The sequence below is a fragment of the Mixophyes fleayi genome, chromosome 2, assembly GCF_038048845.1.
Source record: "Mixophyes fleayi isolate aMixFle1 chromosome 2, aMixFle1.hap1, whole genome shotgun sequence".
Taxonomy (NCBI): domain Eukaryota; kingdom Metazoa; phylum Chordata; class Amphibia; order Anura; family Limnodynastidae; genus Mixophyes; species Mixophyes fleayi.
Genome location: NC_134403.1, coordinates 316,805,098 through 316,827,173, shown reverse-complemented (window position 1 = coordinate 316,827,173; position 22,076 = coordinate 316,805,098). Strand labels below are relative to the sequence as shown.

The 22,076-nt window shown below is 38.7% G+C and overlaps 1 long non-coding RNA gene across 1 annotated transcript in view; it reads right to left on the bottom strand.

Annotated features, from left to right (window-relative positions):
* Positions 1-10,938: 10,938 nt before the first annotated feature.
* LOC142140448 (uncharacterized) overlaps positions 10,939-22,076 on the bottom strand; it is an 80,306-nt gene continuing 69,168 nt past the window's right edge. Inside the window, exons 2-3 of the long non-coding RNA XR_012688487.1 lie at positions 12,222-12,928; positions 10,939-11,067 (exon numbers count right to left, since the gene is read on the bottom strand). This is a non-coding gene — a long non-coding RNA (uncharacterized LOC142140448). The remainder of the gene's footprint in view (positions 11,068-12,221; positions 12,929-22,076) is intronic.

The window sequence follows — 22,076 nt, the reverse complement described above, 5'->3', positions numbered from 1 at the left end:
TATTACAGTGTGATGACATATGAACAGCCAGCTTCTACACTATTTCCCCAAAATATTACTTTAGTGTGTGATGAAAATGGCAAAAAGGTGGCAGGGATTGGAGGACTGTGACGAGATGAGTGTCACAAACTTACCTGCTCCCACACCTGTGCTCCTGACTCCCTCTGTCTCTGTGTTAGATCAGCACTTCCTGGTTTGGGCAGTCACATAATTGTGGCTGGGAGGCGGCGTATTCTTCAGTGTATATTAAGCTCACTCTCACACTCTGACAGTGTCAGAGCAACAGGTTTCCGTACCCAGACTGACTCCCTGTTATACTGTATTGCTGCTGACCTTTGTTTTCCTTGTGAATCCTTCATGGAAAGTGCTTCTGACTGTGAACCCCTTGTGTACCAGTCCTTGCTTGTTTTGACCTCTCTTTCTCGGATCCTGATTTTGTACTGCACTACTGCCCATCTACCAAATTCCAGCCTGTTGTCAGACTTCCCTTCTGCACACTGATTTTGTACCTCGGTACCGCCAGTGTACCAGTCCTCGGCTAGCTGACTTGCTTTTGGAATTTAATTTCTCTCCATTGTGTTACGCCTAGTGACTGTTCAGGGCCACGACCTGCGTGTTCCCAGCAGCTAAAGTCCACCCGGATTTGCAGCGGGTCTTGGTGAAGCCCAGGGACCCATTAGATTCCGCGCCTCTGTTCGTCCAGCCCTAAACCAGGCTAACATGTGTATCCATCACTCCAGGGCTCTCTGCATTCAGACAATGAGACAATCGTTACAATGAGAAACTTGAAGAAGGATTGTTTAGCAAGGGAGAGGGCTGAACTGTAGGACAAGAGGATGATCTTGAAATGAAGGAAGTCTGCCAAGGAATGAAATTTACTCCAGTGGTGTTTGACAGTACTTGTGCATTTTTGAAGGAACCGGGTAAATTTGGAATGCCAAGTTTAGGGTTTAGAGCAGCGAAGGAGGACAGAAGAGATGGCAACTGCAGAGTCAAGAGCGGTGGTGAGGGTATGGTTGTAAATGGAGGCCACTGGTTGGGGCAGGCCAGAGAGGAAAGAGGGGAGTGAAGAGTTTCAAACGAAGAGGCACAAATAGCAGGATCAAGATTGCGTCTAGTAAGGATAGATTGGGTTTTGGGTGTGGGGAGGGGAGGGGTGCAGGAAATCAGGAGAGAGTGAAGGAGAGGATTTGGTGGTCAGAGAATGGGAAGACCCTTATTAGAGGCCTTTCAGCTTGATATGATCTTCAACTGCTTTCTAGTAAGCTTAAGATTACAATTAATGATTGTCATTTATCAGAAAGTTAAACATCAGATAAGTATATTGCAGTCAGCATGAACTGTTTCATTGTTTCTGAGCAAAATTCAGAGGCAGCCACATCTGTGGACAATTTATTGCAAACAGAGATTTTAAAATAGTAAGGCAATTTAATAATTTAAGAGTGCATGGAAAATGAATTGTTAAAATGAACATAATAATAATTACATTATTATAATAAGTTTATTAATGCCCCTTTTATGCTAAGGCTAGTTATATCTAGAGATGTTCACTGACCCCCGTGTTCTGGTTTTTCATTTTGGATCTGGATTAACTTCGTGTTTTGGTTTTGGTTTTGGCAAAACCGCCCTTGTGTGTTTTGGTTTTGGATCTGTATTTTTTTTAAAAATAGCTAAACTATGCTAAAATCACATAATTTTGCTAGTTTTCTGTTCCTACATTAATATTAACCGCAATAACATTAATTTCAAATCATTTGCAGTCAATTTTGACCACCTCACAGGTCACAATATCATTTTCATACACTTTCAAACAAAGACTGCAGCAGTTCTTGCCAGTGATAAGAAGGCCATTGTCATGCCTGGGCATAAGACCAAAAAATCCACCTCTTATGTGTGGAATTATTTTTACCCAAATTCTGACAACAGTTGTCAAGCCATTTGTAGCATTGTAAAGCCACAGTCAGTAGAGGTAGGGACCTTAACCATCTAGGATCCTCATCTATGTTACGCCATTTGAAGCGAGTTCATGGAAAGCTCTTGGGAAAATCAGAAACTTATGCTAAAAAAATAACAACAAGCAGTCCAGCATCAGCTACCTCCCTTCTCTCATCTAGATCGCAGCACCTACAATCTACACCCACAACACCTTCATCAATATCCTCACAAGTGATCGTAGTTAGTCCTGCATCCAAGTTGCTAATGTGAGATGACTCCTCCCCTATCCAGGACTCCTCAGAAGAATCCTTGAGTGTTAGGCCCACTCCTGCTGCTCCGGGTGGATCTTCAACCCAGAAGCAGACCAAGAAGAAGACTACTAGTAGTATACAACAATTGACTGTTAAACAACCCTTAGCAAGTATGAAATCTGTCACCCAGTCGCAAAGCGGATCACAGACGCCATGGCGTCTATGCTAGTATTAGATCTGAGTCCAATATCCACTATTAATGCAGCTGGTTTTAGACAATTACTTGAGGTCTTGTGTCCCCGTTACCAAATTCCATCACAACACCATTTTACTACAAAAGCTATTCCTCACCTCTACCAGAAGGTTCGTAAAAATGTAAATATTGGGCTACAAAATGCCATTCTACCCACTGTGCACTTAACCACAGATATGTGGACAAGCGGAACTGGGCAAACTAAAGATAATATGACTGTGACAGCCCACTGGGTTGGTGATTCACCTTCACCAGCAGGAACAGCAGCAGCATGTACCCAAGTACATCAGATTTTTCAGAGGCAGGCTACTCTGTGTATCATCTGCTTCACTAAGAGGCTTATTATTATTATTAGTAGTAGTAGTAGTAGTATTAGTATTATTATTGTTATTATCATAGATTTGTAAGACACCACAGTGCTCCACAGTGCCGTACAGTAGGGAAGACAAGGACATACATAAAACAAGACATACGTAAAACAAGTACAGACAAGGCAGACAAAATGAATGGAGACATGAAAACAAAGGGTATGGAGGACCCTGCTCATTAGAGAGCTTACATTCTAAAGGGAAGAGGGCACAGCTGAAACAAGAGGAGCGAGTGTGGCTCATAGTGGAGATTGGGATAGTTGTGAGGGTGCATTAGTGTGAATAGAGTTATCGAGGATAAGGTCACCTCTAAAAAAGAGATGGGTTTTCAAAGAGCATCTAAAGATTTGAAGGCTGTGGGAAAGTCTGATTGAGGGAATCCCATAAGTGGGGAGCAGCACGGGAGTAGTCTTGAAGGCGGGAGTGAGAGGTGGGTATCAGAGACGAGACAAGGCGCAGGTCAGAGGTAATACCGCTGACAACCTGTTTGAAAAACAAAGGGATGTCATTGGAACATGGCTTATCCTGCTTGGACTCTCCTGGGGATATGTTATTTTCTATAACGCCACCAATATTGTTAGAGCATTACAGTGGGGGGAATTCCATCACTTTTCCTGTTTTGCTCACACAATCAACTTGGTGGTACAGAACTTTTGAAAAAATGACAATGACATGCAGGTGATGCTGTCTGTGTCCCGAAATATTTAGAGTCATTTTCGGGATTCTGCAACAGCATGTAGGAGAATGCAGCAGCTGCAAGAAGAATAGAATTTAGGGGGAATGTACTTTAGTCCAGCGCAGTGAAGAATTCTTTCCGTGTTGTGCAAGGTGCTGAAACCACTCGAAGTAGTCACCTGTGAAGAGAGTGCAGACACTGTTAGCTTGAGTCAAGTGATTCCCCTAATTAGACTTTTTGAAAAGCAGCAAGAGAAATTAAAGGAGGAAATGAAACAAAGCTATTCTGCTAATTATGTTGGACTTGTTGAATAAGTACTTTATTCGCTTCGCCAGGATCCAAGAGTTATCAACATCATTACATTTTGGCAACTGTGCTTGATCCTCGGTTTAAGAGCTATGTCTTTTCTTTCTTTCCAACTGAACCAGATCACAAGAGATGCAATGAGCTCCTGGTCAGCAAGCTGAAGCTCAAGTGGTACATGACACAATGACGTCTCCTCCTTCATTTTCTCTGGAAATTGCTGCTAGGAAAAAGCTTAGCTTACCAAGACACCGAGGGGGGGGGGATGCAGATGAGTCTGCACAACATTCTGACATTTGGTCTGGTCTTAAAGAATTGCCCAAAAATCGTGACAGCTCTTCCATAAAATGAACTACAAATTCCATGACTAAGGCCATTACCGGCAATTACATCAAAGTACACAGACTTCTGTGATGGTGGATTCCAGCGGGGGTGAATTAGTATTGTTTGAGGATGATGTACACACTGATGAGGGTAAATGTGATGACAGTGTAGATTGCAGGTGCTGAGATCTAGCTGAGAGAAGGGAGCTAGCGGATGCTGGTATTCTTGGTAATATTTTGGGTAGAATGGCATGTTGGCAATTTTATGTTTTTCTACAGTAAACTTTCACCTTTATTAGAGAGGTGTTTTCTTCTTTAAAAAGGTACAAGCTTTTTATTTAAATTTTTGTTTCCCAGACTTAAAACCACTATGCACTTGAACATAGACTTTACCACATGAGGTAGAGGGATTAGTATCATCATGACTGAGACTGGAGCGTGATAAGAACAATACCACCCCTCCTGTTTCTGTATGAGCTATGGCAAAGTAGAATGTCATTGGAGACTTTTAAGAACACTGCCAGCCCTATTATTACAATCTGTTTCAGCAGTGAACCCTGCCCCCTCTTGTGTTTCTGAGTGAGCTATGGTACAGTAAAATGTAATTGCAGATTTAGACCAAGACTGCCAGCCCTATTATTTCTATTTCAGCAAAGACAATTAGCAATGGAGCTCTCCTCTTTGTGTGTAACCTATACAACATCGTACAATTTGACTGCAAAATTCAGAAGACCAAGCCTGCCAGCCCTAGTATTTCTATTTCAGCAATGACAATTAGCAATGGAGCTCTCCTGAATGTCACTGGAGACTTTGAAGAACACTGCTACCCCCTCCTCTTTCTATTCTACCTATGTTGCCGTCCAACTGCTGTACAGACTGTGCTACCCCTTCTGTGTCCCTCTGTGAAATGGCGCTAGATCGCAGTGGAGGGGGGTACTTATAGATTCCAAAACTCTCGAGATCCGAGATCCGACGACGTAACGATGACGTTTCGCTTCGTTTTCAATTCCGAAAAAGTGCAAAAGTACTCAGATCTGTTAAGTTCGGGTATGTTCGGTTCTCGGGAAACCGAGCCTGAGCATCTCTAGTTATATCTAAAAAGGGGTGGTGGGTGATTGATTATATGTTCATCGATAACTGAGAAAAAAGGCAAGAAAAAACCTGACAGGGAATATTGCAGATAAAAATAGACATTGCTAGAAATACACTGTGGGCCTGATTGATTGAAGGAACGTAAATCCCAATGCGTACTGTATGTTTTGTAAAATTGCTCTGCAGATGCTCAGAAATGGACTATATGCCTGGGAGCGCAAGTGTATCTTCAAACGCAAAGCACACATATGACAGCCTACGATTTGAAGGGCAGAATGGTGGAGGGAAGAGGCGTATGCATGTAGGCAATGTACAGTAAGGGCGTGCAAAGGTTGAGCACACGCACATCCCAAGCTCTGGGCATCTCTCAGGTAAGTAATTTTCAGCACCAGCTACTGGGCAGGAGTAAGTGCTGATTGATAGTGATGATGGCTGAGTACGTATGCCAGAACATGTGTTTGCAATTAAGTTCAACTGTAAAAATGCATTTTATGTACAGTAGACAAAAAGAACATCCTACTATTTTAATTTAATGTAAAATTAAATAAAAAAATTTGTTTTCAATTTATTTTTTATTAATGTTTATATTATTAACAGGTGTTGATGTATTTAAAAATAGTTTTTTTTAATCTGTGCATTCTAGTGTGACTATAAATATACAAATGCATTGTGCGTATCCTGCAGTGTATTCTGTCTGTGTGCATATGGCAAGTGCCGTATAGGCAGAGCGTACTTACATGTGTTTTTAACTACAAGTGTTTCCTGATATACTCTTGAACTTTCATGCGTACCTGTAAAAAAAATGCATTCCTTGGTGAATCAGGCCTTGTATGTGATGTTCTAACCTTACATCTAAAATCTCATAGTTCCTTTCATGTGAACATTGATAATCAGATTTACTAGGTAGACAGTTATGAAACGACTTTTAGAGCAGAGAGTTGGATATTATATCCAACTACTGCATAAGGAAGTCACTTCCAAAGACCAAGGGATACATTTATCAAGCTGAGGATTTGAAAAAGTGGAGTTGTCACCTATAGCAACCAATCAGATTCTAGTTATCATTTATTTATACATTCTATAAAATGATAGCTAGAATCTGATTGGTTGCTATAGGCAACATCTCCACTTTTCAAACACCCCAGGACTCCGGTATGCAAGGCGTGCAGGAATTTCCTGTAGACTGTTGTGTAAGTGTATCCACCTGACAAAACATCACACTCAGCACAATGACAGCTGAAAAATGTTGTGATAAGACCTTGTTCTCATCTCTGTCCTCCTTAGCAACCGCATTTGCCACCTACAGCTCTAAACAAGAAATCCTAGAAATATCACTGACATTAAATGGCTGCAGGAGATTCTATCTTCTATTAATAGTGAGGGTATAAGCTGTCCATACAGCTCTTAATGTTTCGTTCTCTGGTCACTGAATCAGAGACATAAACAGACCATGACAAGACTGTCGCAGGGCAGAAATAGCCCCGTCGCTCACGTTATTTTAGTATTTTTAAAGAGTATTGATGTTACTTAAGAGGAAAGGTTCTTATGAAAATAAAAAAACTAAATGAAACTCTACAGTTTCCCAGGCCTGGAGTTGGAAAATAAGTCTCTTAAGAGTAGGAAAGGATCTTGTAGCACACAGGAAGTCTCCAAAGATCTGAGTCACTTACTGTCTCTAAGGAAAGATGTTTGGTAAATAACAAGAATGTGGTATCACAAGGTCACTTTTTTTTTATAAGTACGCAGTAGTGAAGCCTTCGTTATCAACCATGGACATAACTGAGCTTCTTCTCAACAAATAATCAGCTATTTTTAGTCATAAAGTTTGCTCTAAATTGCCTGGGTGAAATTATGTATTTTCAGGATAGATATAAATATGATTATTAATTAAATTGTTAAATACTCCATATTTTGAAAGCAGAGTATAAACGTACAATCAAGTCAATTATCAGTATAAAATACACGTGATACCTATGAAGTATACACTTTTAATTTTAGCCATACACTATTAATCACAGAAGTCTGCAGACCCTTATAGCTCCAAAATTATCCAATCTCTAAAGAGCAGTGTTCTATCATTACTTATCAAAGAGATATAAGACCTCTAATATATGTCCTCTCATATTCAGTTACTCTGAATGTATTATTCAGATGGTTATTTTCCTAATTGTCAAAGACAGTTATCCAGTCAACCAGTTACAAAGTATCCTCAATTAAAAAAAATCCATAGATGATAGAATGGCTGAACTGTGAATTTCCTAGAACAAGCTTTCCTCTAAAACTGTTTCTTTGTGAGGAGGAGACTTCTTAGGGAGGCCACCAAGAAGTCAATGGCACCTCTGACAGAGATAAAGGGCCTGACCCAGAGTTGGACGTATGCTAGTTTGCGTAGCATATCTTGCATGATTTCTCAATGCACATGCCCACAAAAATGAGCATTTGCAATTTTGCAGAATTCATACTACAATGCACCTGAAACTTACGACCCCCTATGACTCGACAGGCAGAACAGGGATGGGAAGGTATGGACTAACGTAGGCCATGTTCAGTAATGGCATGTTAACGCAGATGTGGCTTAGACATTTGCATAAGTACGAATGTTTTCAGCTGTGTGTTTTGCACCTGCTACAGTGCAGATGTAATTCCCAGATTGTTCATTCATTAACCACAACTTTAAAATATGATTGAACAAATGCTTCCTTGTGCCAAGGATTTCAGTTGTGAAGGCATGCAAATGTTGTTTACGTTGTGTTTGTGGAATTTGTCTAGCAAAGTGAATGTATGCAATTATCTGCTATTTACAATGAAGCTATGTTGTGCTCACCTTATGCTTAGTCTGCAGCTATGGACTTTGCAAGTAGTTTTTTTAAGCACAACGTTCAACTGTTTCAAAAGAAAAAAAAATTCAAGACTTTTTTTTAGCTAATTGAACAATTGAAAATATTATTTTCTGAATATAAAAGGCATGTGTCACGCACCGGATTCTTAGGTCCTGCTACTTACCACTCCGCTGTCTTTCTTGGCTGTCCCTGTGGGCCACAGGCTCTGCTGGTCTCAGATCTCTCTGCAGGATGCTGCCCAGTCTGTCTGCACTCCAGAGTTCCCTCCAAAACCAGTGCATGGGCACTGCCATTTTGGATTTGGTCACCTGCTTCCTCTCAGTCAGAGTGCTGATTTGGCTCAGCTGACTGTAGCCTCCAATCAGGAGACAGCAGTCTCCACTTCAGAGTTCCCTCCAAAACCAGTGTCTGGGCGCCATCTTGAATCCAGTTGCCTGATTCCTCACAGCCAGTCACAGTGCTGCTTCAGCTCAGCTGACTGCAGCCTCCAATCAGGGGATAGCAGTTACTATAAAAAGACTTCATGGAGCCCTAACCTGTTACCAGTGCAATGTTGATTCTTCAGTCACCAACCTGGTTTCTAGCAGTCTGCAGTCTACTCAGTTGTTTCTGCCCAGATAGCGCAGCCTGCATTTCGATTCCAGTCCGGTCCAGCCTGGTCCCCACTGCTAAATCTGATCACCATCTTGCTATTCCTAACTTCTTAACATAGGTAAAGAGAGGGAAAGAAATGATCAGTTGGGGCACTCAAAATGGACATATCATATATTGCATATATTATAAATTCTGTTAAATACTCTTTTATTAGTTTATTTTAAAACATTCAAATAGCGAAATATAAAAAGTGAAATAATAAGTGAAATTGAAAAGTGTTTAACTGATAAAAAGGACAAAATGAATTGTCCTGCCGCGATACTACTCCAGGAAACTAAACTGTTTTATTGGACCATGAATATTGTCATAACGTTAGTTCCATAGATTATTCATTCCCCTGGATACTTATTGTTTGGACCATGCTTTACACTTAACCTCTTATATTTTGAAGGTGTAATGTGACTTCACTCCCAATGGAACCAGTGCCATAAGCCTATCAAGACACAGTGGGTTTGATTCTAATGAGCCCGCTTGTTAGAATATTAGGAGCCCCAATGTAATAAAAGTATAAGCCCTTTGGTTAGTTGCAGGCATGCGCTGACTGCACTTAAGGCTTAATTAACAGGCTACATTTATATGAAGCCTTGCCAATTAGGTCCATAATGCCCTTCATATGAACGTGATCGATACTGCTAGTCCTCTTATGGTATCAGGACAAAGAGCTAAACTATACTCTAAAATTCACTTATAATACTGTGATTATTGGCAGTATGTTTCTTTGGGCTGCTAACATATGCCCTTGACCATCCGTTTATGGGTTAATTCCCTATGAGCGGCACTTGTGAGAAATGAATACGTAAAAAATTTACATTCACACAACGCTATTATTGCCCTATTCAATTGGTGGGCAAGCTGCATCGGAGGAGTCAATATCATAGAGGAGTAGCAAAGGCGGACGCCGCGTTTGCTACTCCTCTATGATATTATCCTCTGGCAGTTTAATTTAGGCAGTATGTGCTAATCCACAGTTGATAATTATAAATATTGACTCCTCCGATGCATATAATATATGCAATATATGATATGTCCATTTTGAGTGCCCCAACTGATCATTTCTTTCCCTCTATTTACCTATGTTCTAAAGTTACTTAATGATCGGGTGCACCTATCCTCATGATGTGCAGTTAAGCTAATGGAGCTAGATTGATACATATATCAATGAGGAAGTGTATGGATTACCTGGTGCGGTTTTTCTCTTCCTTACAGTTGTAATCAAGTTATTCCTAACTTCTTGCCTGTCTCCAGTCTCCAAGTCTGAGGGGTTAGGTGCTTCATGTCACGTCCACAAACATCATAAAATTTGTCCCCTGTTTTTAGATCAGGGCCAGATCCTTCCCTGTTTAACCCCTTGCAATACTTTGTGATGTCACAGTGGCTTCAGCTGATCCAAGCTTCCTGTGACAACCTCCCTTCTGGGACACATGTAGTACTGGATCTGTCCACCGGGTGAAATTTAGTAACAGTACAAAGGAACCGATATCTTTGGTTGGGCCTACTCGTGATAGACTGGGTTGATTTGATTTTATCCCAATGGGACCCAGTCTCGTCACAGTGCCCATGATTCAATTGTTAGACGGCAACCAGGCTTATTACAGAAATTAGCGCAGCAGCAGGCTGGAAACACGTGACTACTAGTTAAGAATGTTTATCCAAATGATGTCTAATGATTTCAGCTATGCCTTGCAACAGTTCAGATCGCTGATGCCATATATTTTTGCTTTAGGGGACAGCGCTTATATTTTAGGCCCTTGGCTACTCACTCCTAAATTACACCCAACCACAGAGCAAGAACTTGCATACAATACCGTGCATTTCTCCACAAGGTCAGTCAAAATATGGATATTTGGGCTTCTTAAAGTCCAATTATGTTGACTTGACCAGTCTGTAGGAGGGCTTTATGTATGTGTCGGATGTAATATGCAAGATTATTGCTATGAGTTCAATATTTCATAACATCACCATCAGGAGTAGATAAACTTTGGGTGAGGATGCTGAGGTTGCTGTCCAGGAGGATTAAGACGTTGCAATGCAATCTGTAGATTCTCAAAATTAGGGCATATTCTGGGAGATTGTGATACGGCTGTATTTCAGCTGAAAGTGCTATAATATATATGGCAAATATTGTATTATTTTCTATAGCCTGATTGAAGCTATATTGCTACAAGTACATATATACAGCATGTCATTACTTGTATCAGTGTCAGCTTTAAAAAAAAAACAAACCCTTTATTACATCATTTTTTTTTAATTTATTACTCTATTGCCCCTTGGTACTGGTGTCCGTGGTCTTTCCACATACAATCTCCTCCGTATCCTCCTCTGATAGAGGATTCTCATGGTGCTCTTCTCTGTGGTAGCTGTTTGGTTGCCAGCTAAGGGTAGAGAATATAATATTTAGAATATCCACACAATGAAATGTTTCTTTTTTTTTAACATTTATTAAAATATTGTAAACTATTTTTCGCTATGGCTAAAAAAAAATGAATAGATAGGGATCTGGAAACCATTTCCAAATCATGCCCATATAACAACTACAGCTGTCATTCACATGCCACGTTAGTCTCTGGGACGTAAAATTACATTATACTAGCACTGGAATAATAATAAACAGGCATCATAAAGTACAACATAGCTATTCATAGAAAAAGGGAAAGATGAGAACGTGCATACTTCCCACATTCAAAATAGTAGATAAAATGTTGGCCTGGGGATATAAATACACTGCTATCAAATTATATTTTGATAAAATATTGCTTGGTCATGAAAACAATACTATTTTTAACTCCACTGTACACAAACACAATTTGAAGCAGGGGTTTATTGCACTGTAGCACATGATTGTTCACTGTCCTAGCCTTGATGTATTTAATTTATTAGTGCTTAATGATGCACGGTGGCTAAGTGGTTAGCACTTCTGCCTCACAGCGCTGGGGTCGTGAGTTCAATTCTCGACCATGGCCTTATCTGTGTGGATACAAACAAAAATATAAGGCGCTGCAAGACCCTTGATTATTAACACTATGCGGCAGCTCTCTATGGACAGAAACTGGAACTGTCACAAATAGAAACAAATGAACCAAAAGAAAAAGAGAGCGCAAGCATAGAGTGATATTAATAAAAATATATAATTTAATAATCTAATAATAATATCAAAATAGCACATATAAACATGCATCTCATAGTATAATAAACAATCTCAATATTAGCCTAGGTAGGGTTCCTAAAGTATGCCAATATGGGATCCAAAATGTCAATTATGAGCCGGCAACATACAAAAAATATTGATAAATCCGAAATAGATCCCAAAAAATTCCAAATATGGAGCAAACAACGTCCAGAGAAGTATGGGTAAAGTAAGCACTGGAGACCAATGTAAATAGATACGTTCCTTTCCAGGACTCAAAAGATATGTACAACAACAGCCACAAGGAAGGTGTCCAGTATAAAATCACCAATAATTGGACAAATCAGTCAACATAGACCAATAAACCTGTTGCAGAACAACAGCAAAATATACTTTACTTACAGCTCCACTAGGAGGTAGGTCATCTGTGTGGACCACATCAGAAGGAGAACTACTGTCCGTATACAGGCTGCAGGTGGACTGACGTGTAATTTCATTTTCACAGATGAAGTGCAGAAGGTCAACAGAGCCGGAGCCCTAACCTGTTGCCAGTGCAATGTTGATTCTTCAGTCACCAACCTGGTTTCTAGCAGTCTGCAGTCTACTCAGTTGTTTCTGCCCAGATAGCGCAGCCTGCATTTCGATTCCAGTCCGGTCCAGCAATCTCGTTCCAGCCTGGTTCCCACTGATAAATCTGATCACCATCTTGCTATTCCTGACTTCTTGCCTGTCTCCAGTCTCCAAGTCTGAGGGGTTAGGTGCTTCATGTCATTTCCACAAACATCATAAAAGTCATCCCTTGTATTTAGATCAGGGGCCAGCTTTGGCACATAAACATCATCTGCACCTGCCCCTGATTTTTTACAGGCCTCAACCTTATTTGTTCTTTCTTGTATACAGTCTAGAGGTTGTGTATTTTGCACTTTGTCCATTCCACATTTGCTCCAGGGTAATGTGGCAGCTTTCACAAGTTCTCGTATAGCCAGATTATGTAACATTCTGTTACAATATCTCTTTGAGTTTATCTTCCACAAACGGGTGCGTCCTATATGTCTCAATGAAATCCTTCATGAGCTCCACATTGCAGTCATATGACATTTTCAGATTCTCTTTACAAATAAAAATAAAAAGTCATGTTAATCTTTTGTCCACTGTTGATATCAAAGAAACTGTACAATATATTGTAATAGATTTATCAAATATTTTAACTACTATTTTAGCCTTTGTGTGTATCATAAATAATACTAATAAGTATAACAAAAGTAATTTGCATATATACATATTAACATTCACAAAATATATATTTACGCAATTGTTCTGTTAAGCACAATGGTGCAAGAAAACATTCATAATCCTTTCATAAACAATTTACCTTGTATGGCAATGGATGTAAGGTATAAAGCGCTTGTAGTATCCGTTCATATTTCTCGGATCACTAGGGATTAAGTATATTGATATATTCGCCAAACACAAGGTTATCATACACGAATGGTCTTCACCCATAATGCACCATTCTGTACAGGTACCACTGCTGATTGGTCCACAACTGAAACAAACGCCCATGTCTGAGTGTATAAAATGACAGAGGAGCCTGTCTGGTGCCGAGGGACATGAGAAGATGGCAGATGAGGAGCAGGTGTCGGTGGGGGTGTGAGAAGAAGATAAAAAATTTGTAGAAGTAGTGTGGGGGGGTGGAGAAGAAGAAGAAATATAAATAAACGGGCGTTAAAAGAGCAAAGGCAATGAGCCCGAGAGAGGTGGAGATGATGGTACAAGTACTGGACCAGTATGACTACGACTGCCAAAAGAGAAAATACTGAAGAGTTAATACCAGAAAGGAACTAATAATGCATAAATTACTGAAACAAATTAAGGAGAAACATGGAAAGAAAATATATAAATTTCAAGTGCAGAAGTGTTGGACAGACCTAAAAAATAAAGAACAACGGAGACTGATGCGAATCCGTAGAAACATTAAAAAAAGTGAGTTTGACATGTTGTCCAACTGTTTGATGGACTTGTTAGTGAATTTGTAGATAAACGACTGACAATATTATATAGTATATTGAAAATGTTGTATTATTTCTAAAAAGAAAAATGCACGATGACATGTGCTGCGTAGGTACCGAAAATGTTAAAGCTGAACACGTACTTGTTAAAGTAGAAAAAAGAGATACCGAATTAGAAAAAAAAGATGTATTAAAAGAACGTATTTTGAAGTCACATGAGGAGGCTGTAAATTTTTTGGGGGAGAAACGTATAATGTTATAATTACCAAAATGGTGCCTGTTTGACAGAACCTAAGGAGGTAAAGGGCATCTTTGCAGAGATGCAACAAGAGGGACCACAACATAAATTTATTACGAGGAGTGTAGAAAGTGAGCACATTGGGACTTTACTTAGTGTTAGAAAAGAACTTAACTTTATTACAGATATAGAAGTTAAATGCTAAACTTTTTTTTTTCCTTTTCTCGTAGATACCATTGTCATATCGGACGAAAGTTCTGAGAAAGAAAAGAATGTGGATAGTTCTTTGCAGGGTGTGGTAGAGAAGAGGAGAAAGCTTGACAAATATTTAAAAGAATTAAGGGCAAACATCAGTGATGTAAGAAAAGAAAAATCAAAAAACTAGAAAAAAACTTTATGGAGATCTTTCAGTTTTTTTCAGAATGTTATGTCACAATGCACTAGCCAGGTTATCCATTAAAAAGACCAATGTTATAGTACTACTACTAATATAAATATGTTGAAACTTTTTATTTTTCAACAGTTAATTTTTGCAGCATAATTCAAAAATAAATTGCTTGGATTAACAATGTGTGGTTTATTCGGTGTATTTTACAAATATATGCATTAACAAGTAAATAAAGGTTTGATTATAAAACACGTTGAATGCACATGTAAAGGGTTATAGAGCACAGGTGCAAGATGCCATTTACACTACACTGACAAAGGTTTATAATTAAAATAGCAGACATATGCTATTTACATTAATGCAATATACATCTGCTATTGCTTTACCGCTAGAACCACCTAAATGAGTGACATACGGACATCACACCACGTGGGACTGGTACAGGCATCAGAAATTAACATACACACGCCCCCAGTCGTATCTCGAGAAATTATCGGCAGTTGCTCGTGGATTGATCGGAAACTTATACACACTACATGATCGTTAGGTGGATTGGTCGGAAAATATTGACAGTGAGACCCACCAAATGAGCCGACAATCAACACTTTGGAAGGACTTTCAACCATCGTGTCACTATACACACTTACCCGACTTCCGACCAAACAGCCGTATGTCGACTGATTTGTCTGATTATTGGACGAAAACACTCTAGTGTGTACCTAGCCTAAAGCTGCTATGTTGCTGCTAGAGCGCACTCAGGCATTGGAGAGGATGCATATTAGAGTCTAGTGTTCGCTGCCTGTTTTATTTGGAGATGGCTCATGTTGAGTTTATGAATTTGGCGAAGTGCATATATTTGATACACGGTATGTACTTGCGCTCAAAAGGAGTTATGTGGAGGCGCTACAATGAATTTAAAAATAAAAAAACAAACAAAAACGAAACAAGACTGGGTTACATGTGAGTGACTGGGCTGTAAGGTTGTTAGTGTGGTTGAAAGTGATGCAGCTTCTGGTATGCTTGATGGATGTGCCATGGGGCAGTGACAAATTTCTGGAAGACAGGGTTTGTCTTAAGCTGCCTTGTTAGTGGGAATGTTCAGGTTAGTTCTAATGACCCAAGGGATTCCGCTGATAGTTCAGGGGAATGTTTCCAAAAAAGTGATTTTGGGTAGGATGTGTGTCCCCTGTATTGCACCTCCGTTACAAGGTTTATGATATTATTGCCTGTGTGAGTAGTACCCAAACAAAGAGCTGGGAATTTTTTCAATTTATACAACATTTGTCCCATCCTCCTGGTACAGAGCCCGATTTATACATTTTATATAGGGCAGATGGGTGGCACTGGACTGATGTGTCGCTTATTTTGTTGAGCAGTTTTTTTTTGTTTCTCTTGTTGGGCGTTGAGAGGTCACTTTGGTGACAGACTTAGGTTCCTGGGGTGGGGGAACCTAGCTGTGGGGGAAAGCAGTCCAATCAGCGGCCATAATGATACATTCTGGGGGCATGTTGGGCACTATCCCATAACAGGGATCTTCAATTAGTTTACTACCCTCAGGATAGTTGGGAGGTACCGTTTGGTCAGGCGGGCCTCAGCTATTGAGCCAAATGGGGTAGAGTTGGGGTCCCCCGCCTAAAAGTGTTCAAATATTTAGTTCAAGAAGTTTATGGTTTATGGATATGGCTGACCGCTGATTTGTCTTGCTATTTACTGGCCACCTTTCTGATTAAAATTTATTCTTCAATAAAGTGTGTGACCTTTCATATGCCAAACACGTGTCTTGTGTCTTTATTTCATGGTAATAAGATAAATCTTGGTAAGCGAAATAATGTAAAAGGTAAAGTTATCAACCGCTAGACGTATTAGTCCAGAGGCCACTGCAGAAGAATGTAAATGTCTGTCTACATTTCTACTGTTCTCTGTCTTTTGTTTCTAAGTGTAGACATAGCACTGTATTAATGTTCTGAGATAATATAGAGGCATAGACAAATGCTGATAGTATGTCGGTGTTTACATTAATTGTGTTGTATGAAGTGATTATGTCAGTCTCCCCCCAGCACCATCTGTATGTGCCTACAAAGTGTAATCTTATGGTAACAATACTGTTAAAACTATTATTAATATTAAGTAATCTAGCACCTGGAAACTCTGTTAAGCTTAAGAAACGTGTCAAAACATAGTAATAACATAGAGACAAAGCTGTAAGAGTGCTGTCAAAAGTATGGCCAAAATAGTGGAAATTTATGTATGATACACGTAATAATTGCTTGAATTTTAAATATGGAATTAATTTTTCCCCCATCTGTGCCAAAGCAAGAGCCCCCTGCTGCAAGGCATGCTTGTGTCCATCCATATGTTAGCAGGGAGGAGGGGGAAATTAAATGTTCTGGCAAAGTCTCACAATTCAAAATTAGTTTCTAATGAAAGGTCTAATATGAATTAATAGTTAATAGCCAACAGTGTGTTTTGGCCAAGAGGGTAATTGAACATTTATGCATATGCTCTGAATTCTGTGTAAATAATCTGTAGCTCTAAATTTTGACTTCCACCTGCACGTGTGTCTCTGCATACAGATAGAAGTACACTCTGTTTACACTGAATGGAACTGTGCAATATCTCCACATGTATGCGGAGGCAAACACATCTTCTGAAGATAAGTTCGCTCTGAATACGATTGGAGTTACATCATAGTTGTGTGCTTTTTCTTTTAAACAGAACTTGTGTTTATTTTGCATCCAACTTTGAATCAGGCCCAAAGTCTTCCATGGCAGGAGTGAGATAAACTGCCATGAGACAGCAATAGTCCAGTAATAGTCCTGGCACTTCACTAATCAGCTCTTTAAATCTTTGTTGAAATAAACTCAAATGAAATCTCACACAGAGTTTACCAGAAAACATAAGGGAAACATACTACATGCCAATTGGAGGAAGACTCTATGGTTTGGTGAGAAATTTAACTTATTGGCCTCAGCGTTAGGTGCTGTTTGGGGGGCAAATACATGGCAAAATAGATAGACAATGACAGCAAAAGCTATTTTTGCTTCAATCTGGAAAAACATCAATGTCCTCCAGAAAGCCAGACAAAGACCAGACCACAATTATGTTCAGAACCTGTAAAATGATTTGAAACTGGAGCAATATTTCAAAGCAGAATGGATGAAATGTACATTGTTTAGATATGCAAAGCTGGTAGAGACTCACCCAACTTGACCCCCTGCTGCAAATGCAGCTAAGTATTAGGACAAGGAATGTGAATAGTTATGTAATTTGTATTTGCAATTCATTAAGAAAAGTGTTTATAGGGATTTTTCTTTTATTTGACATTGCAAAGTATTTTCTATTGGATTCCCTTTTCCTAGTAGAGCTTTCAGTACCTTATACACATGTCTACTATTATGGATATCAATATAATTCTGGTATATACCACCCCAAACCATCTAATCAGTCAGTTGAACCTGTGTGATTTGAAGTTATCAGTTACTAAATGTTTTTATAACCTGTACTTGGTTAGTTTTGAGACTTGTGTTGAAAATCAACTCACTTTTTCCAATATTCACTGGATCAATCACAGTCAAAAGAAGAACTCCAGGACACTGGATCTTGGACAAGTTAAATAAGCCAAAACATAAAATGTGGTTGCATGAAAGGGAAATTTACAAGGGTGGGTCATCAACAATACTTGGTACTGAAATAGATCAGCATTTGCAGTATACATAAAACCTCTGTCTTTTAGCTTAACATAGTGAATACTTGTAAAAGGTTTTCTAGAGTGATTATGGGGTTTTAATCTCCTTAATAATCTGGCAAATGTTTGGATGACCATTTAATACCGTTAATTATGCAACTAACTCCTCGCAAAGGTACTTCTGATTTAACCTAAGCAATATCATTCTTATTTTTCCTTAAATCCACAGGACCAGTGTTCATATAATAGTTTTTGCTCATATCTTCAAGAAAAACTACACACAAAATATAGTTTAATTTAAAATATGTTGTATTATTAACATTCTAATTGTAAATTTTATGTATATATTATAAAACAGTGAACAGCGTAACAATATTTTACACAAAGTATAGATTTTGGTGCAATACATTACATTTATTGCCTGTTATATAAATATACAAGTCATTGTTTCTGTGTAAGTGTATGTGTGTGAGTCAAGCTTTACCTATTGTTCCAAGTGTGTGAATGCATTGTGTGTGTGTAGGTGGAGGGGGGGGGGGGGGGCAGACCTGTGGGGGTGGAAGAACACACAGACAATCAAGCACACATTTTAACCTTCCAAATATTTTCACATTATCTCAAAATTTCTACCATTTATCCATCTATCCATTTATAATTTCACTTATCTCATTGTCCAACCGCCTTTATTCACTATTCACATTCCCTTCACATGAAGCCATTTTACAAGCTTGCCAGCTTCTAGATCTATTTTCTCTATTGTCTGAATCAGCCTGCTCTGAACACATGTTATTTCACCTTACTGCCATATTAACTACACCAACATTTCCAGCAATAAACCACATTATTTCAGAGATTCAGAGCTACAAACTACCCTTTAAACCAACAGTATAACAAAACGTTATATTTAACAATCTGACCACTTCCTAAACAATCCAACCACTTGCTATGCATCTAAATCCACATTTCAGCCACACTTTTCAACAGCAGCATAGCAGACTTTCCAATACCACCTACACGGTTTCTTCACTTTCCCATGAAATACTTTTCCAACACCACCATTCTATCGAACAAACAAACTATGCACAACCATTTCCATACACTTCTATTGTACAGCATTGCAATACTATTACAAGGCATGCATTTATGCATCACCATCCATACCAAACCAAAGTCTTCACTAAATCCATTTTATCTGAACTCAGACAATTCCATTCAAATAACCTAACAAAACGCCATTACAATATTAAACCGACACAGAACCACACAGACACAGAACTATGTAAATATCTATTAAAAACTCCATTTACAAACCATAGCTATGTTTCCAGACTCACTTACCTTTAATTTATTCTATTCAAAAACTCCATTTTAACATTTACCCTGCTAGCCAGGGCATTGTAAGGCCCTCTGGCAACTTACTTTCCTGCATGTCCAGCTAGAAGCTCTGTCTGCATGACTTATCAGGCTGGGAGCAGGGCAGGAAAAGACCTTTGTGCTCTTTGCTACATAACATGATACCTTTCTTCTGGGCGGAGTTTACCTTTCCACAGGAACTGCTCACAGCATTCATATGCTAATAACTGACCAACTGAACAGACGTGCACAAACATTCACAAACCATATGTTTCCAGCGGGATGGTTTAGACCAACTTCTGCCTCAATTATAAATTGAAATATAAAATAATAGATTATTTATATACTCTTCATCAATACCATTCACAACTAAATGTTAAGTTTTCTTTTTAAGTTTTGTATGGAGTTCTTTAAGTTCAGTCGTATTAGATTCCCTGCTAACTTGAAATGTTTTTGTAAACCTTCATCTTTTAGGTGTATGGTTTGACAATGGGATCTGGATTTATAGGCAGTTAACATGTTACATTACAGTAGAAAATGACTTAATATGTAGACAGCTGAGCCTACTGTATTGAGGACATGAGCACCAGTAGTACATATGAACGCTCTGATATCATAGCCTAAAACAGAATTTGCTGTGCTATACCAGTACCTAATTAAACAGTAACCATACTTGGAGAAGCAAATCTGTACATATAAACCAATAAACAAAATGATTTCTATATTTTGTCAATGCAGACATCAGCAGGGCACCAGGACAGGTGTTGTCTGTAGCTGACTAATATAAGTAACTATAAACATGATACACTATATAGGAAACACGAGCAATCCACATCTTCAAATGTGCTTAGCAACATTCAGAATTTCAGTTGTGGAGCTGCTAATATATTAGCAATGTGTAAGAGAAACTATTTACGTTTTTAAGAGTAAATTTATTAAATGAAACGTGTAAAAATTTGTTCTTTATTGATATATATTTTTAAATCAATTTAGTATATTACTCAGTTTCTGTCTGGTGCCTACCTATTGACTGAAATACGTAACAACATATCTTGACATAAGAGAAAAGGAAATTCAAGCTCACAAGGTAATTTTTTACATCAAGTGCAGTAATCTCACCTTGCACTGTAGGGTCTTATTAAGCGTTTGTGCAACCCTAGGCCTTTGTGAAAAATACCCTGCTGTCTTACATTTTGCTGTGGTCTTTAATAGACATAAGGAGGGGTTATAGAGTAACAGACTGAGATTCAATTAAGCAATCTGCAGTGAAATAATTTTCCCAACCACACATAACCATCTACTTACAGGGTTACACCCACTGGCCTCCGCTTCATTACTTTGCTTCCATAACGACAATCACTACTTCCTCTTCCTTCTTCCTATCATGGTCTCAAAATAGATTCTCACTATTTCCCTTAATCACTCCTCACCTCCAATCCATTTTTCCTTCTCAGTATCCACCATTGCCTGTCTCCCGCATCTTGTTTTTCCTTGTCACTATGGTACACCCTTTTGTACTTTCAATAAGCATGAGGTCACTATAACCTCTTGGTCTGCTCTATCTCAGACCTTTCACGCATTAACTCTAACAGATTAGTTATATATAAATATATACACCATCTGGAACTCTTCTTGACAACTCCCATTAATTATTTTGACTTAGTTCTAACTGATCTTCACAGACATTAGTTCTGGTGATTATTTCCTACATGTTACATAATGCTTTATAAGCTTATATGTAAAATCACATTTACATTACATCATCCCATCAACAAATTGTACCTCTTTATTAATATAGGCTCTGAGCTGTTGTCCCTCTGTAATTACCAGCTGTGTGACTTCAAAAAACAGTTATGTCTCCATGGAGGCTTTTGTCCCCTAGTTTTTGTTTGTTTTCTTCAACTGAGCCGTGTAACTTTCCTCATTTGGGGTGTTCTTGGTAGAATCATGGAGAACAAAGATTATTGTAATACTATTAAACATCTACAACTAAAAAAGTCATCAAGAATTTCATTGACCATTAAAGGTATAAAAAGTCTGAGATTATAAATGACCATTGCATGTTATGTAGTAGTAGTAGTAGGGTTAAAACACTTGTTTAAGGAGAGGTGGGCTGTGAGCTACCCACCATATACTGATGGGCTGATCAAAATATAGATACAACTATTTAAATTGATGTATTTGCTATTTGAATCAATTAACAGAGCTAGACAGGTTGTATTGTTCTTTCTTTGGGGTCTGTGTTGTATTTCATTCTATTGTTGTGTCCAGTTACCATTTGATTTATTGTTGCTGTTAGCATACTTCCTGTGGTTATAGTGTTGCTGTTAGCGCGCTTCGTGTGGTTATAGTGGTGTTGTTAGTATGCTTCTTGTGGTTATAGTGTTGCTGTTAGTATGCTTCTTGTGGTTATAGTGTTGCTGTTAGTATGCTTCTTGTGGTTATAGTGTTGCTGTTAGTATGCTTCCTGTGGTTATAGTGTTGCTGTTAGTATGCTTCCTGTGGTTATAGTGGTGCTGTTAGTATGCTTCCTGTGGTTATAGTGGTGTTGTTAGTATGCTTCTTGTGGTTATAGTGGTGTTGT